Source organism: Myzus persicae, unplaced genomic scaffold, assembly GCF_001856785.1.
Source record: "Myzus persicae strain clone G006 unplaced genomic scaffold, MPER_G0061.0, whole genome shotgun sequence".
NCBI classification, from domain to species: domain Eukaryota; kingdom Metazoa; phylum Arthropoda; class Insecta; order Hemiptera; family Aphididae; genus Myzus; species Myzus persicae.
In genome coordinates, this window is record NW_019102520.1 from 957942 (window position 1) to 974546 (window position 16605).

Sequence of the window (16605 nt, forward strand, 5' to 3'; positions counted from 1 at the left end):
AATTAATAATAAACTCCATAGGTCATGAGCTATAAGGATTTATACCATAAGGTATACCATGTGTCTATATATTTCTCACACTCTTGCAGTGTATATGTCCTCGTATGATAACTATCGCCTGTTATACAGTGTGGTTTACCATCTTACTTAATAATACAGTTTATGAATTATGCAATACTCTTGACTAAATTTTTAAACTCGTCATCAAATTTGTGTTTGATAAATAATTTAATATGTACCTATAGATATAATAAATCCACTGTCGAGGTTCGAGTAATAAAGTGTATTACACTACGTATTATACAAACATGAAAAGTGTAATAGTAATAACTAATAACTAATATAGTAATATTATATTATATTCATCGGCCAAAAGCATTTCTCGGGTATAGACATCCCCCCTCCTTTAACTTTTAAGAATCCATTTCAAATTAGCAATTGTATTCGACATTAATGCAAATCGTTATAATACTATTTAGTATTTAGGTAAGGTAAACAAATATTTATTAAGGAAAAAGGCCTTTAGGGAAATCAAGGTTAAAGTGAAAAGATTTCAACTTAAGCAATAGTAATATTAAGGCAATGGACTCCAGTCGAGCCAATCATCTCCAATCGATAGGGAAGCTACATTGATAAGTGATATGTAGAAGAGTTTGTATTTAGTGATTTAATGGTTTATGGTCTTAAAGGCCAAAACTAATTACCAGTAGGAAGAAAAACCATTATAAACTATATAATTAAAAACAAAAATATATTTTTAGTCCCCTTTCGCATCAGGAAATTCCTACAAGTAGTTGGTTGCCCTATTGAATACGATATTAATACTTATCACATCATCACTTACTTAGTAAATAATAAATATATACAATATAATGTATTCCAAATCTGCGTGGCCAATTATTCACTGTCTATTTAAGTGTGTAATAATAGTCAATGACCTTGATATGACCTATAGTACCTATACTGTATGCCTCCGAAACATGGGTACTTGGGAAAGCAGAAAAACTAGATTAAAAGTATTTGAAGAGGATCCCACGAAAAAACTATGGACCATACGTTGACACACACACAAGAGAATTACATAAACGCCATGATAAGGAACTCGAGGAACTGTTCCTAAGACCAAACATCGCAAATGAAATCAAGAAAAAGAGGTTGACATGGGTAGGACATGCATGGCGGAGAGTAGGATCTAAAGTCAGAAGAACAGTTGAAGAGAAAAAAATAATAGTTGATAGTATCTATTCCATTATAAAGTATACGAAACACGGTTTTTTAGATTTTAGATACCACCGAAGACTGCAGATTGCAGAACCATGGTAAGAACGCACTCACGTACGGCGACGCGGAGAAAACCGTCGGCAGTGGTGACCAGAGACCACTGACCAACGACAAATATTGTGGTTACCGAGTTCACAGATACGCAGTTTGTCATCTTGAGTAGCTTGTATCGTATTCGTATTCTGATTGGCCGCTGTAAAAAGTTAAGGTTACCACACGATTAACCACGTTACCGTGTTGCTGGGCATAGCTGAACATTTTTCGTGTACACGGCACACGCATATAGTGGAACCCGCCTTCATTCATATTGTGCATGCGTTATTTTGGCAAGCTGTTTAATGAACATATTTTCTTATCGGCCTGTAGTCAGTTTTTAAGCCAGGTTTCCATATTGTATACCATTTTGTGTTCTGTTCTACTTTTCTATAACTATTTAATATTAATTATTGTATATGATAAGTAGGTAATGAAATATTGGTAACAGATTAGCCTCAATGTGAAGTATATAAAAACTATACTATACTTTAACTATATATTAAGTATTAACATTTAACTCTACAGTTTACGGCCTACCCAATCCGGAACCTATACTAAAAACTATACCACATTATGTCGAGTAGAGTTACCAACATTCTGTCAACTACTTATGAGATGTACGAGTGGCGTACGACAAAACACAACACAGAACCACGGTACGGCAGAAACTCGACTTTAGGATAAAACGCCGTACGCTTATCATACCATTGAAAAAGTAGAGAAAAATTCCAAGTCTCCAATCGTGCCGTCAGGTTCTCGATCAAACCGCTTTAGCGACGGCGTTTATCCATAATTAACATGTACCTTGTGTGCAGTGCGAAGAAATTCCAGTGAAACGAGTCTACGCATGTTTGTCTCTTAATTTCCGGTCGTGTCGTCATCGCTCGTTTCTCGAGGATTACTTACTCAGAGCGTCAAGGTAAGGAAGTACGCACATGGCACATCATGTCATCAGGTCAGTTATATTATTCACAATCCATGGGTTGTAGGCCATAGCGATAGACAGAAGTTTTTCTTACGCTAAAACCGATTTTAAAATTGTTAGAAAATAAGTTATGAACCATGATATTAATAACTAATAAGCAATAAGTTATAAGGGCTAAACAATAAAATTGTCAATTATGTTATATACTTATATTAATATTGGAAATTAAAATAACAATAAACGTACGTATTTCCATACATAAAATAGCAGCCTGGGGCGATGGCCCCCCTTTAAATACGTTGAGTCTATAGCATAATAATATTGTTTTCGTGTTCGTTGTTCGACCAAGAGAGAGAGATAATCCGTTCGTGCCCACATCATTGTCACGCCTACAGAGCACGCGCTTAGTTCGATCCCCTCACCACTCATTTCGTTATTATTATAACTATTATTTTTTTTATTATTATAATATATTCCCATTGCCCAGAATAATAATATATATACGCCGCCAATGCTGATCGCTGCTCCGTCATCGTGTGTTAGTCGGTCCACGCGAAAATCGTGTTATAATACTATATGGTATATAATAATGTCGTTCGACTGACTCATTTTTCAAGTATTTTTTTCTTTTGTATTCTTTTTACTTGTCTTCGCGTCGTTTGGCTATTTCGCGGATGACGTATACATAATAAATATTAAATACTCATCATATGTAATATGTTTATATATATATTATATAATATGTAGGTATATAATACTATTACTATATACTGCATGCCGTATGATATAAGATATAACCTGTATAGGTATATTCAATACTGTATATTATAAATTATATACACGATGCAGTCGATGCACCAACTGCATTATGCCATTATTACAGAGCTATACTACGATGGTGCACGCATTGATGCATTATTACTGCAGTAGGTATATAATATTGGTAGTAGGTAATATAATAATGTACTCACGCAACCGTTTTTGTCGTTTTTACGTGACGGTTATCTTTTTTGGTACTAAATGTATAGGAATTCTCGATGTTCTTTCAAAACAATATATTACATATTATTATTATTATATTCGTCACACAATTGTCTATTAAGTCTCTTATTTCGCTGTCAAGTACGTTCTCCAAGTTATATGGTCGGATTTAGCAGTACTCGACTACGAACTACGCGGTCCATCGTCAGCAGCAATTGTTGATGTGCCGCCGCACACGGAGAAAGCGAATTTCTTTGGGTTGTCGAAAACCGCTCTGTTGCGTCACGCGCGCACACGTTATTAGTCGTATATGGACTTATGGAGAAAACCCGAGTCAGAGTACAGCGTCGGCGGTGTTAACACAATAATAAGGGAAATTGGTAAAAAATTCAACCCTATATACCATATATAGGAAAACTTAAACGTATAGATACTATACTATATTATAATACTAAATAGTATATATTCTTATGTAGTACCTGAAATACTACCATAGTACCATGTACCTACTGTGCGTTTATGATGTATACCTACCTAATGCGTTTATATTGCTTTATTATTATGTTTATTGTTTTTTATAGTTTAGTGTATGCATAATAATTAATTATACTTTAAATGCGGATAATTTGTTAAAATATATTTGTTCTGACTTAATATCAAAATATTTTTTCTGAATTATATTTATCTGGAATTGAATTGATTTGGAAATATATTCGGTTTATAAAATATGAGTTTGGATTTATTGTTTTGGAATCCTGTTTATTTGAAACGTATATTTTATTGGAATAGTTTTAGCTCAAAAATGTGTTTTGTTGGATAAGAATTTATTGCCGTGTATCTTAAATTTGTAACCCAATGTATATTTCCAACAGAATATTTGCAATATAATTTCGTTTCCTACACAGGTCCTATATTTCAAACAGATTACGATTCCAAAGCAATATTGTTCAATACAAATATAATTCTAACAGTATGTGTTTCCAACGAGATGTTTTCCAACAAACTGATTTTCCAAACGAATCATTTCTAACATTTTATGCTCACTCTTCGGCGTGTGCAATACTTATAACTTATAAGTTATTTTAACCCATTTTTGGTCTGGGACCGGTAATTTAAAATAATATATGATGACACATGCATGCATATACTATTATATTTAATGTATGAACATACAATATCATAATGCGTATTGTTTATTTGTTGTATCAAATAAAATAATCATTTTTGAAAGTGTTCATTACCAATGGACAGAAATCCGCGATATTATTTAAAAAAGGGTAAATCCACATTTAAAAAAGTGTAGGTAATCTAAATAATTAAAATTACAATTTATACTTTTCTTCAGTCATATGTATAATGCATATTATATGCATGAATGTTGAGTACTTATACTATTATACATGATCGAATTTAACTACATTTATTCAAGCGTATAATAAAAAAAAGTAAAAAGATTCGTTTTTACGACAAACGATGAATTTAGAACTCATTAATAATGTCATTAAGAATTTACGATTGCTAAGTATAGCTATATCCTCAGTTATTACTATCCTATCTATAATCTATACCATATAAAAGTATATATTATATTAAATTATTTTTAAAATTAAAAATAGTGATATTCAAATTATTTTCGAGACATCTAAATTAATGCAGGTAACACTTTTCTGTATTATTCAGTTCTTCGTAATTTTTCATAATTTTAACATTTTTCTTCTTGCTTGTTTCTATAAATAATTGTAATCCCTGCATGCAATTTATAATATCTCAGAACAAGCTTACTTTAAATTATGTTAATACTTATAAAACTGGATGCTAAGTGTTATCATTATTTAACTGTAAAAATAAAAATAAGGAACTTAAAATATCTTGTCGGTATATGAGGCCAAATTATGTGATGAGTCACGAATTTACAAATAATCTCAGTTTATTAAATACCTATATATCTTGTTATTTAATCATGTGCAATACAAGTAACAATAAATAGATAAATAATATGTATTGTAAGTAATATAAATAATACCTAGGTACTTTTTATAAGATAAATAATTGTGTAATCGAAGTTAACATTTATTTAAAATCTTAATGGTTATAAGTAAATGTTTCACATTATATTATTATTAATGATCTTATAAATTTATCATTCAAAGCTATACATACCTAATGACGTGTTATTGAGCATGTTTTGTTTAAATAGTTTAAATGAATAAATTCTTACTCGTAATTTGTAAAGTATATTAACATCATGATATTTAAATCATTTTGAATATTTTGAATTGTTTTGTATAATATTGATAATGTTACAAAATACTTTTTTACATGTTAAAAACTAAATCTGTTATATTTGTATACTGTAATATATTTTTATCTTGTAAATATAATATAATGGCCAACGTTTTATTTATTTAGCTGTAAAATATTTAAATATGTAAGACCGATATCCGTCATCATCTCAATATGGTTTTCTCATAACAACGAAGACATGCATACTACGCAGCTAGAATTGATACATTTAAAGTATTAAAGTATTAACTACTAATTGTTATATTAGTTATATTAGTTAGTACTTATTCAATTATTTAGTACTAATGTAGTATTACAGAGGAAGTAATATAATAATATCCCTTATATGATTGCGCGTGGTGCTATTAGTTCTCTATGAGGCTTAAATCAGTTTAAACTAACATTTTGAAACGTTTACTTTTATGAGAGTTTTATTAAACATATGGTCATCTTGAACATCCGAGATTTATTAAAAAACCAAACAGGTGGTTTCCCGAATCGGGCAGCCCGATTGCATAGTTTAAATTAGTTGTGCGTAGGAAGATATTTTATTACAGCAATATTGTTATTACAGTGCTATACGAAGATGTTTAGCAAATCCAATAGATTTGTATAAAATTATGGTATACAGATGGTGTGTTTTATTATACTAATTAACATAGAATAGTAGATCCAACCATTGTTAAAGTAAATGGCTACTGCGCTCATAATATTTTTAATATTTTACTAGTTTGTAAAAAAAATTAACCAATAATTCATGATATTTGCAGGCTTGTGTGGTAAGTCAGCAAATAACAATAAACTGCAGGGTTTCTTCAACTCTTCAGCCATTTTATTTCCTATATTTTCAAATCTGCAAATCAATTTATTAAAAAAAATTGTTTAGTTATGCCCCATATAAAATGATAGGAGACCCAATACTCATATTATAGGTAGCTGGAAGTGTTACTGTATAATAATTATTCATGCATATACTGATATACTGTATGTTGTTTTATTATCATCCAAGAAGTTATTATTTCTAGTACAAAAATTCAGGCAGCAACGATAATTTCGTTACTTTTATAACTGATGACTTATCAAATTATGTGTTAAAATAATTGTTGAAGGAATTCCAGAGAAATTTAGTACATTAACAATCCTAAACCCATAATCCAAATACGTAAACACAAAAGAAAATGTCATGAAACGATAAAAACCCAATCAATTGTCCACACCTTAGGCAATATATTAAATTAACTAATAGTGTGGAAAGAACTTGCTTAAAGATCCAATATGGGCGTGTAATGTGTATGTAAACATTGCAGTATTAACTGCCAACATTTTGTACGTTTAGATCCCTGCACTATTATCCAAATTGATCTAGGTACTTGAAATAATTGCCTAACATTAAATTAATAATATTTTTTAACTTTTCTAAGCTTTTTTCTTAAATTTCAGGGTATGTGTATTATGGGGAGGTGATCAATAATATATACGAAACTCGAATAATGAGTTAAATCGATACCCCGTATCGTAACATAATTTTATATTGATAAATACAACTTATTCTAATTTCTAACATTTTTAAGAATATATTATACATTATACACTATACATTTGTACACCTATATTCTAATATACTACCTATAGTACCTACTATAAACTATAAATGTGATTTGAATTAATTTTTGTTTAACTGTTGTTGATTCTTGTTTGTAGACTTAAATACTTTTTTTTTATTGACATTTTATAATTTACAATTAATTTCGATAATTAAATATACATGCTATAGGTAATTATATAAGCAACCTAGGATTAAGAAAGAACGAAATTGTGGCGGTAACAGCAGACTTAAATACTTAATATAGTTAATGTATAGAATTTATTCTACACATATATAAGGGTTTAGGGTTCTTACTTTTGTTGTACTTGTGGTAGATTTTATTTTTATTCACCAAGTTTTAAATAACTATATATTATAACTTATAAAGTATTATAATTTATAATAGTATCATATAATAGAGTTAATTTAAATGATCACGATATTCAATTTAAAAAAAATAATACACCACTTGGCACTTGAGATACGTATTATTAAAGAAGGGGTATGGACAAAAGACCTCTTCAGTGAAATTTTTCAAGGGACAAGAACCCTGACGAAGATCATACTTTAATTTTGTAAATTCAGAAATGTATAAACTTTATTTGCCGTTAACTAATTGGAAATTAATTTGGTGATTCCAAATAAACGTAATCAAAGGAAAAAATAAAAGATACCTAGTCTTATATACACTTTTAAATTAGTAGCATTACTAGCATTACAAGAAAATTAAAACAACATAGTTCAGTTTTAATGTGAATAAACAGCATATACATTCTAAATAGATAATAGGTGTATCTCTTATAATATAATTATGTTACTATAATATGTACAATACATAGTATATTACTATTATGTATAAATCAAAAATGTATAAGAGAGCCTATGACAAAAATGAGTGAAGAGTTAGGTTATCTATAATTAATCTAAATTAAATGCTAATTATCAATACTCGGAATACTCCATTAAGATAAACTTATAAACAGTACACAATTTACTGTGTGATTTAATATTCAAAATAATTAAAAAAAAAATGTATGGGTACCTAGTTACTTTTTTAAAAATTGTATTCTCGGAAGATGGTGTAATCTATACATTTTCCGTACACAGTAAGTTGTACATACACAAGCCATTATTGACTCTTTGTATATATATATATCAAATATTAAGTTGGTGGATGTCCAAAGGAGTTAGAAGTTTATAGCATATGCGGTCACCAGAACCCGAAAGATATTTTAAACGTGAGTACGGTCACGTATATAATATTTATTTATGTATAGTTCAACGTATATTTAATATAATATGCAAAATAAAAAAACTGAACATTTCCAAAATGTCAAACATTGAAATTATAGCGTTGTCGTTGACGAAGTCTCGATGCTACATGTATACTCGACTAGATGCACACTTTAAAATTTCATATTATAGTATACATTTATATAGTAACTATAATAAGGTATATTATGTCATTATGGTACAATGTCTCATAATTGTGAGAGTGCACTATTCATCTATATAATAAAATGTTTGACCGGAAGTACAATAACACTGCGCAAGTTATTAATTTGAATCTCTTACTATATTATTGTACTATAACTAGGTAGTTACCCACAACCACAGCAGTAAAAATCGTTGAACATATGGGAATATTATATTTTACATGCGTGCGGTGAACTGCAGGCGAGAAAGCCGAAATGATAATATATATATAAATATAAATATATAATGTGTGGTTGTGCGGCGTGCGTGGGTTTTTCTATGCGTTCAAACGAATCAAGGCAATTTTTTAGGCTGTCAAAGCTGAATCTTATACTATATAATAACATTGTATCGATTACTACACTGCAGCCTAAAAAACTTCACAGCCCCATAGGAGATTATCTTATATATTATACAATATACATCATAGCTATTATATAGGTATTATAGCCATGTAAGTTACTAGGTAAGAGATGGTAGTTACTATATAGGTATTACACAGGTATAATAGTGATCAAAAATCAAATTGAACACTGATTACTCCTTTAATATTTTCCGATAGTTAAGGCGTTGAGTGGACCTCGTGGTTTATATAGTTATATAATAATCTATTTTATTGATATACCTATTCGGATAATATGATGCCGTCACAATATTCTTTTTAAAAAATATTTTGATGAAATACCTCGAAGGCTACTTGAAACGTGCATTTTTATTTTTTGCATGATATATTGAGAACAAATATACAAACTATTGGAAGTTTGAAATGTTTGAATTGTAGTACTTTAAAGATATAAAACTATTTGTCAAATCTAAAATTGGACAAAAGGAATTATTTAATGTATGTTGTAACTTATCAATAGGTATTTGGTATATTTGTTAATTTATACGCAATGCACGATGAGATATATTATATGCATTAATTTGATCATAATATATTTAATGTGAGAAAATCATGGTAAAAGGATGGATATTGAGGTGAAGCTCTATACTTGATAAACTGATAATCTATAAGTTTAAACAATATCTGGGTCCCGGGAACTTTAGTTTTTAAACTCCCAAGAAAATATTTTAGTCTTCTTTTTCTATTTTTCCAATTCGAGTACTGTACACTTCATAAATTAAGCTTATACCGAGAACAATAAAACTGTCAACTATAGCAGCATTATCGTATTCGGCCTACATAATATTGTAAATACTAAATTATAATCATACAATTCGTATAATTCATCGAAATAATGATTTTTTTAACCAGCCGCCGAGGCCATTACTAGAACAGGCGCTTGACGGACTTGCCGAAACCCGCGTAGGAGTCCGTCACCGCACTCGTAACGTCTGCGCAGCACTTTCGTCATATATCGTTAGTCATCAAGCGCGTGACTTCTTCCATAATCATATTTACAACGTGCTCGCGCCACCAACAGCTACCACAGAATCATCGCACATCGCGCGATATTACGCATTTACATGTACCATAATATTATATTGTAATAACAGGTATAACGTTGGTAATAATAATACAGTGCAGATCAGAGGCGTATCCAGAAGTTTAGTAAGTGGGAGGGTTGGGGGTCCCACAGGTAATAATTATTTTTATCTCAATTTGTAGGTTTCCAGGTACAGGTAAAGTTAACTTCACAACCAACAGATTAATAACTATAACCATGTTTTATGTAGGCAAAAAGCTATCAAATTTGTGTGATGAAAAACAACTTGTTTAGTAGTCAATATATTAATTGAGAAGTATTTCAAATAATGTTTTGTTCCTCTAATATAAGTACTACTCAAATAACAGATATTATAGCCGTGAAGGTAATTAATAATGATTAAAAGTATCCATTTATTTTGACACTAAAAATAAATGGGTTCTATATGATTTACAACTTGAATTTATGGTAATATTTCAATTGTATTGCTATAAAAATAATATATGCAATATATACTATATTTTAAAAATTTTAGTCTTCTGTTTTTTTTTCAATGGTGAAGGGGTCCCAAAAATATCCCTTTGGTGCAGATAATAATATAACGGGGAGCATTGCGTGCAGCGTTTAAGCGATTTACCATGTGTCAGATGTGCCCATGTGTGGGATGGACACCTCCGCTCGCAGGTTCGTTCACACTGCGCAACTTGCCCGCGGGCCGCTTTCCGAACGCGCTCGCGAGTTGTGCGGCTGCCGGTGCCACAGCGGATGCCGTTTTCGGAGGGCGCCAAGTGGGCAACGTACCGGTCCTCCGTGGGCCGTGGCCATGCGGAGGCGGTCGCTCGGTATTGCGGAGGTGATATTATTATTATATCCTATATCGCCGCGTCCGTTAGCAGCGTCGTCGCTTGCTATCCGATTCAGGTGCGCGGCGGCGGCTGCAACGGCGGCGACAAGACGGAGTACGCGCTGTACGGCCGCTGTCCCACGCGCTATAATATGGCTTATAGTGGTAAAATATTATAAAATATGTTATAATAGTATTGCCGTTCCGCCCGGAACGATCGCAGTGCACGCACAACTGCAGTGGGTCAAATACGGAGTGTCTCTCCGAAAGATTCAATCAAATATTTTTCGGAAATAACTATATACCTATACCTATATTATTCCACAGTGTTAAAATGACATATATTATTATAGATAGTTTAAGTATGACACCTTTTAGGTTCTAAGTAAAATGATAGGTTGTCTATTAAATGATCTGCGATTATTTTTTTCGATCATCATGCATTCATGCTTAATCCGTTTCCGAAAGGTATAAGATTGGTTGAATATATTCCTAAATAGAATTGTACTTGATTGAGAAAGGTAATTTTTAATTTTATGATTTGTTTTACATTTAATCATTTATAAATATGCGAAAGGAAAAACCACAACGGGAAAGCCTCATCTAATTTATGCAAGCTGTTAAGGTTAGGTTAATCTGTTAAAGCATTAAAAATACATAGGCAGGACCTCACTTGATACTTCAGTTGATTGAATTAGTACTTTTTTGACGGTGTAAATAATTTTATAATTTTGTATCATTAAAAAAAAATAATAATGATAAGACTATCAAATCAACAATTATAAATTATTAGATTAAACACATTTATCAATTATTCGAACTACAGTATTATAGGTAGTCACCACAATTCCAACTCAGTAACAAATTATATTTTAAGCGTTAGGGTTAGATAGTAGATACTACATACAAGGTTAGGTTTTATAAAATATTGTCACCTCTACACCCGAATAGGTCATACACGCCGAATATAATATATTAGTTTGTATAGGTACTGAAGTGAATATGATAACAATATTAATTATTGAATATAATTCAATAATCACGTACAACATTAAATTACATTTTTCACAATAACTCATATTTTTACTAATTTACAAACTTTATCATATTTTTTTTTATCAAATATCAATTTATTACGAGTTTATTATCCATCAATTTTTCACGATATGAAAAGTTTCATTTTAGTTTTTGAAATGTATTTTAAAATTTTAAACGTGTACTTTAAAAAAAGAGGTTGCTTGAATTAACGACACATATTTTTGATAAAATTGATTTTAATTTTTTTTTCATAGCATATAATTGTGATGATTAAGTTATTTTTTGTATAGCACCTTGAAATATTTGAAACAGCCGATTTTATATGGCCATTTCTACACACATGACATGAACTATATTATGCCGCTAAAGATTATGAAGTTGAAATGCGAAGTATATAGGTAAAATACTAGAATGTATTGAGCGTGTTTCATAATGTATATTGTTAAATACATCATTGCTTTTCCGCTATTAATAGTTATGACAGACGGTGGGTAGATGAGTATGTTATAATAGTATGATTTTATCAGTGTATAAATGTATAATACTGGGTGGGTAAAAATACTATAAAAGACTCATATAAAACGAGAAACACCCTGTATATATAATACGAATATTCATTCGAAGACCCTAATCTTTGGACACAATAAATTAATAATAGGTATATATATCAACACAATATTACACAGCAACTCGCGCGGTTGAAGTCGCAGACTTGCGTAAATATTATGGAGGCGCGTTCTTGAATATATAATATATTGGTTCACTATTGTATAATATAAATTATAATAATAATATTATGTAGGTACACCATCAAAATATAATATATTTTGTCGTATATAGCAACACACTCATCACGCGATCCGGGGGCGTAACGAATAAATGTGCTGCATGGATATATTAGATCCATCAGAGCTTTCTATTTTTCGTTTCCGTTTTTTTTTTTTTTTGTCGTTTATCCCCCGCGAGGAATTGTCTGTTTATTATTGACATGTGCGGAAACTCGTATCAAAATTTACATATATCATAGCTGCAGATATATAGCCTATACACCATTAGGCTTACTGCTTAGGTATACACACTATATTATATGCGCGGTTAAAGTTATATCAATGAAATATTATGGTAGCGTTTACGTATTCTAATATAGTAACACGAAATAAATAATAATATAATATACAAATAATATATAGTTCTATGATTTAATTTGTTTGAACGCATATACCTACTATGTAACCTACATGGCTACATGGAATATGTTAAATGGAAATTTATATATTATATATACAATATATATATATTAATACTGCAGCAGTGTATATAAATACTTGAGTAGTAATGTATAACGTATAATATAACGTCAAACGTGTATTTTAGTATATTTATGATAGGTATATCTCAATATCTGTGTCTTACATTGTAATATTTTCCGGCAAAGTACGAAATATTATTTCATCCCTGAATCATTTTTGTAATTCAACTCCCACTAATCACAATATTACAATACTCAATATATGTACCTGGTACCTGTAGCCTAACCTATACATTTTCCTCAATATCCAGGAATAATTTATAGTTAAAACAATGTATATACGTCATACGACCACCAGAGGAGGAATAACCTATAGTCGTCCTCCTCACTCCTCGCATGTATAGTACTGTCTAACACAGATTTTTTTGAGGAGATTAATTTGTGACATTGCTCAATAGTTTCGGTGGTAATGAAAAACCACATTAATTACTATCTAGCACCTGGTAATGAAGACATTTTGAAATGGAATCAAACATATATAAGCGGGACTTTGATAAACAATGCTCTATATTTTTTCATAAACTTTATTTACATGAATAAATAATAATAAATTTACCTTAGGTTTATTAAAAATTAGAATTAACTGGAGAAAGCTAATTTTATAGATGGTTGGGCTTAGCTCCCCGCTCCCAAGCGGCCCAAGCTCCACAAATGAGAAAACACCAATCTTAATTGATTTTCTAATAGGTTCATAGTGTTCATACTCATACATAGGCGTTTACGCACGGGTGCAACAGAAAGTTCACGTGCGGCATCTACAACATTCTATTGACAGATTGATTGGCCTGTGGGCCATGGCAGTGCAAGTTATGGCCGCTTAGTCACAGTCGGCGGCCATCGGGGAAATGCATTATACTTAATATAAGTATTAACTATTAAGTAGATAGATAAAATGGATCGGAACCAATTTTTTCATTAGATAATACAATAATTGAATAATTGATACTTTGTACAGTTATACCTGCTAGTTTACAACCAATTGGAACCTAGTCAAAATTACAAATTATTAGATTATTACAGGCATTACAGTCATTTTAGCCACTGTGTTGACAGTAGGCCTATCCGTGTATCATATAATTAATAATTTAAGCTAATTGTAAAAAAAAAAAGGCCACTTTATTCTGTTTGCTGAATCTTCGATTAAAGTCTGCACACGACTATGGGTTCATAATAAAATGCCGCTCAGCCTCAAGGTGACAGTGTCCAATATTTTCCTATGTATAGAATTCACTAAAAATTAGGTAATCAGTAACCTGATTTTTTTATAACATGACTTAATTTTTGAAAAATGTAAATAAATACCAATACTATACTAATACAATAAATTATACAGTATACAACTATAAATAATTATTGAATTATCTACTAAGTTTTGTGATGCTGGGATATATGATGAAACTTGAAAATGTATTTATTTGCTCACATAATATCGTATTAATATTTTAACGATCGAGAAAGAAAAAGTAATCAGCATTTAAATTTCTCGTGTTAATTAATATTTTCTATAGGTATCCGTATTTTAATTAAATAACATTTAATATCTAAAATTATAGGATAATTAACATTTTGAATCGTTGCTTTGTTTGTTATGTGTAGACATATTATAAATCAAATTTGTGGCGTGGGCAAGAATTTGTTACGTAGGAAGAAGGCGAAAATCAAAATAATTATTTTTCTAGACACCATTTATTTAAAGTATCTTGCCACCAAATTATAATTTCTGTAATAAAGTGTTTATGAATGAATGAATAATACAAATAAAAGGTATAATACTTTAATGTATGTATAGTATAATATAATATAATAACTAATAAGCCATAAGGTGAAGTGTGCATACGATGTAGAAAGTATTATATATATTTTTTAACCTTCAGCCATACATTTATTAAAATATTATTCCTAAACAAATCTATTATTTAACTTAATTTGCCTAACTTCAGTGTTCCTTTTGAATTGTTTCCAAATTGTTTGTATGCTCTATTCATTTTTAATATTATTTGGAGCATAATAATTGAATTACTTTAGTATATATTATTATAGTTTTAACAATATATACACACACACACACACACACACACACACACACACGCACGCACACACAGAAGGTGCAATATATTACCTATCGTATATTATGTGTACTTGTGTACATATATTTAGATACAGTAAACGTATTAAAAACAACGGAAATGAAAACTAATCTCAATAATTTAAACTTGAACGTAAAAATTCAAACAGATATCTTCACAATATAATATACGTTCCATGTGCCCTACCATAATACTATATTATATACCTATACGGTTATACGATTATATTTATTTTTAATGCTTGAGTTCGCCGTTCGGTAAGTTATTAGTGTTCCATCCGGCCGCCACCGCCGATATGGCGCGGGCACGCCTAAATCGTTTATGCCCACAAATAAAATGAAATTTAAGCAAGATTGCTGCATTGTGTTTCTACATTATATTTTAGAATATCAAATAAATATATATAATATACAATATTTTCACAAGATTGTTGCAGCATAATGATTTTCAAAAATAAGTAGTTGTATAATAACTAGGTATATATCATATATTATACCCCTCTAAGTTGTGTACTAAAATGAATTATAAACGTCTTTACATATAGGTACATCAATATTATAATATAAATTAAACATTTTGGGGGTAATACTGTATACCTTAGTTATTTCATAATGAGTATACAGTATACATCAAAAAGTTAACTATAATAATATCCAATATTGAATAATATTATATTTATATACCTTATATTGTTACTATGTATGGACACTACGTAACCAGCAGTAGAGATATATTATACAGTTTACAGGTATTCATTTTCTATAAATCCACTGTCAGACTGTCTATATATTAATTTATTAATTTTCGAAGAAACCCAGCTCAATATCTACAGAATTAGAAGTTAAGTACTTCGGACATACGTTTAACAAAAATCTGAATTCAGACTTTCGCGTTCGGTTTAAATTCAAATGGACAATTCTCAACAGCCAACCACATTTATTTTGGCAAATTTTTAAATCAAAGCTCTTAATCTTCACTCATAATATACCAACCTCTTTTTGAACCTATTCGGGCATAGGTATGCAATCCAAATTTGATAATCACCATCTGTCGTCAGTCTTTATCTTAAATGTTGTTTTTTTTATCGCTTTGAGTATTTTTAATTTTAGTTTCTATATCCATGAAGGCATGAAATCTCATCGGAGTTGGATTGGTAAGTGATTTTAGCCATTTTGTTTTTTGTGGGCAATGTATGAAATTGCAGTTTGAAATTGATCATATACCCGAAATCAGAGATAACCTTTAAGCTTTAGAGTATATTAAATGTATCATGTAGGTGAAAACAAATTAACAAAATAAATAATATATGATGCTTACAATGTATGTCATACAT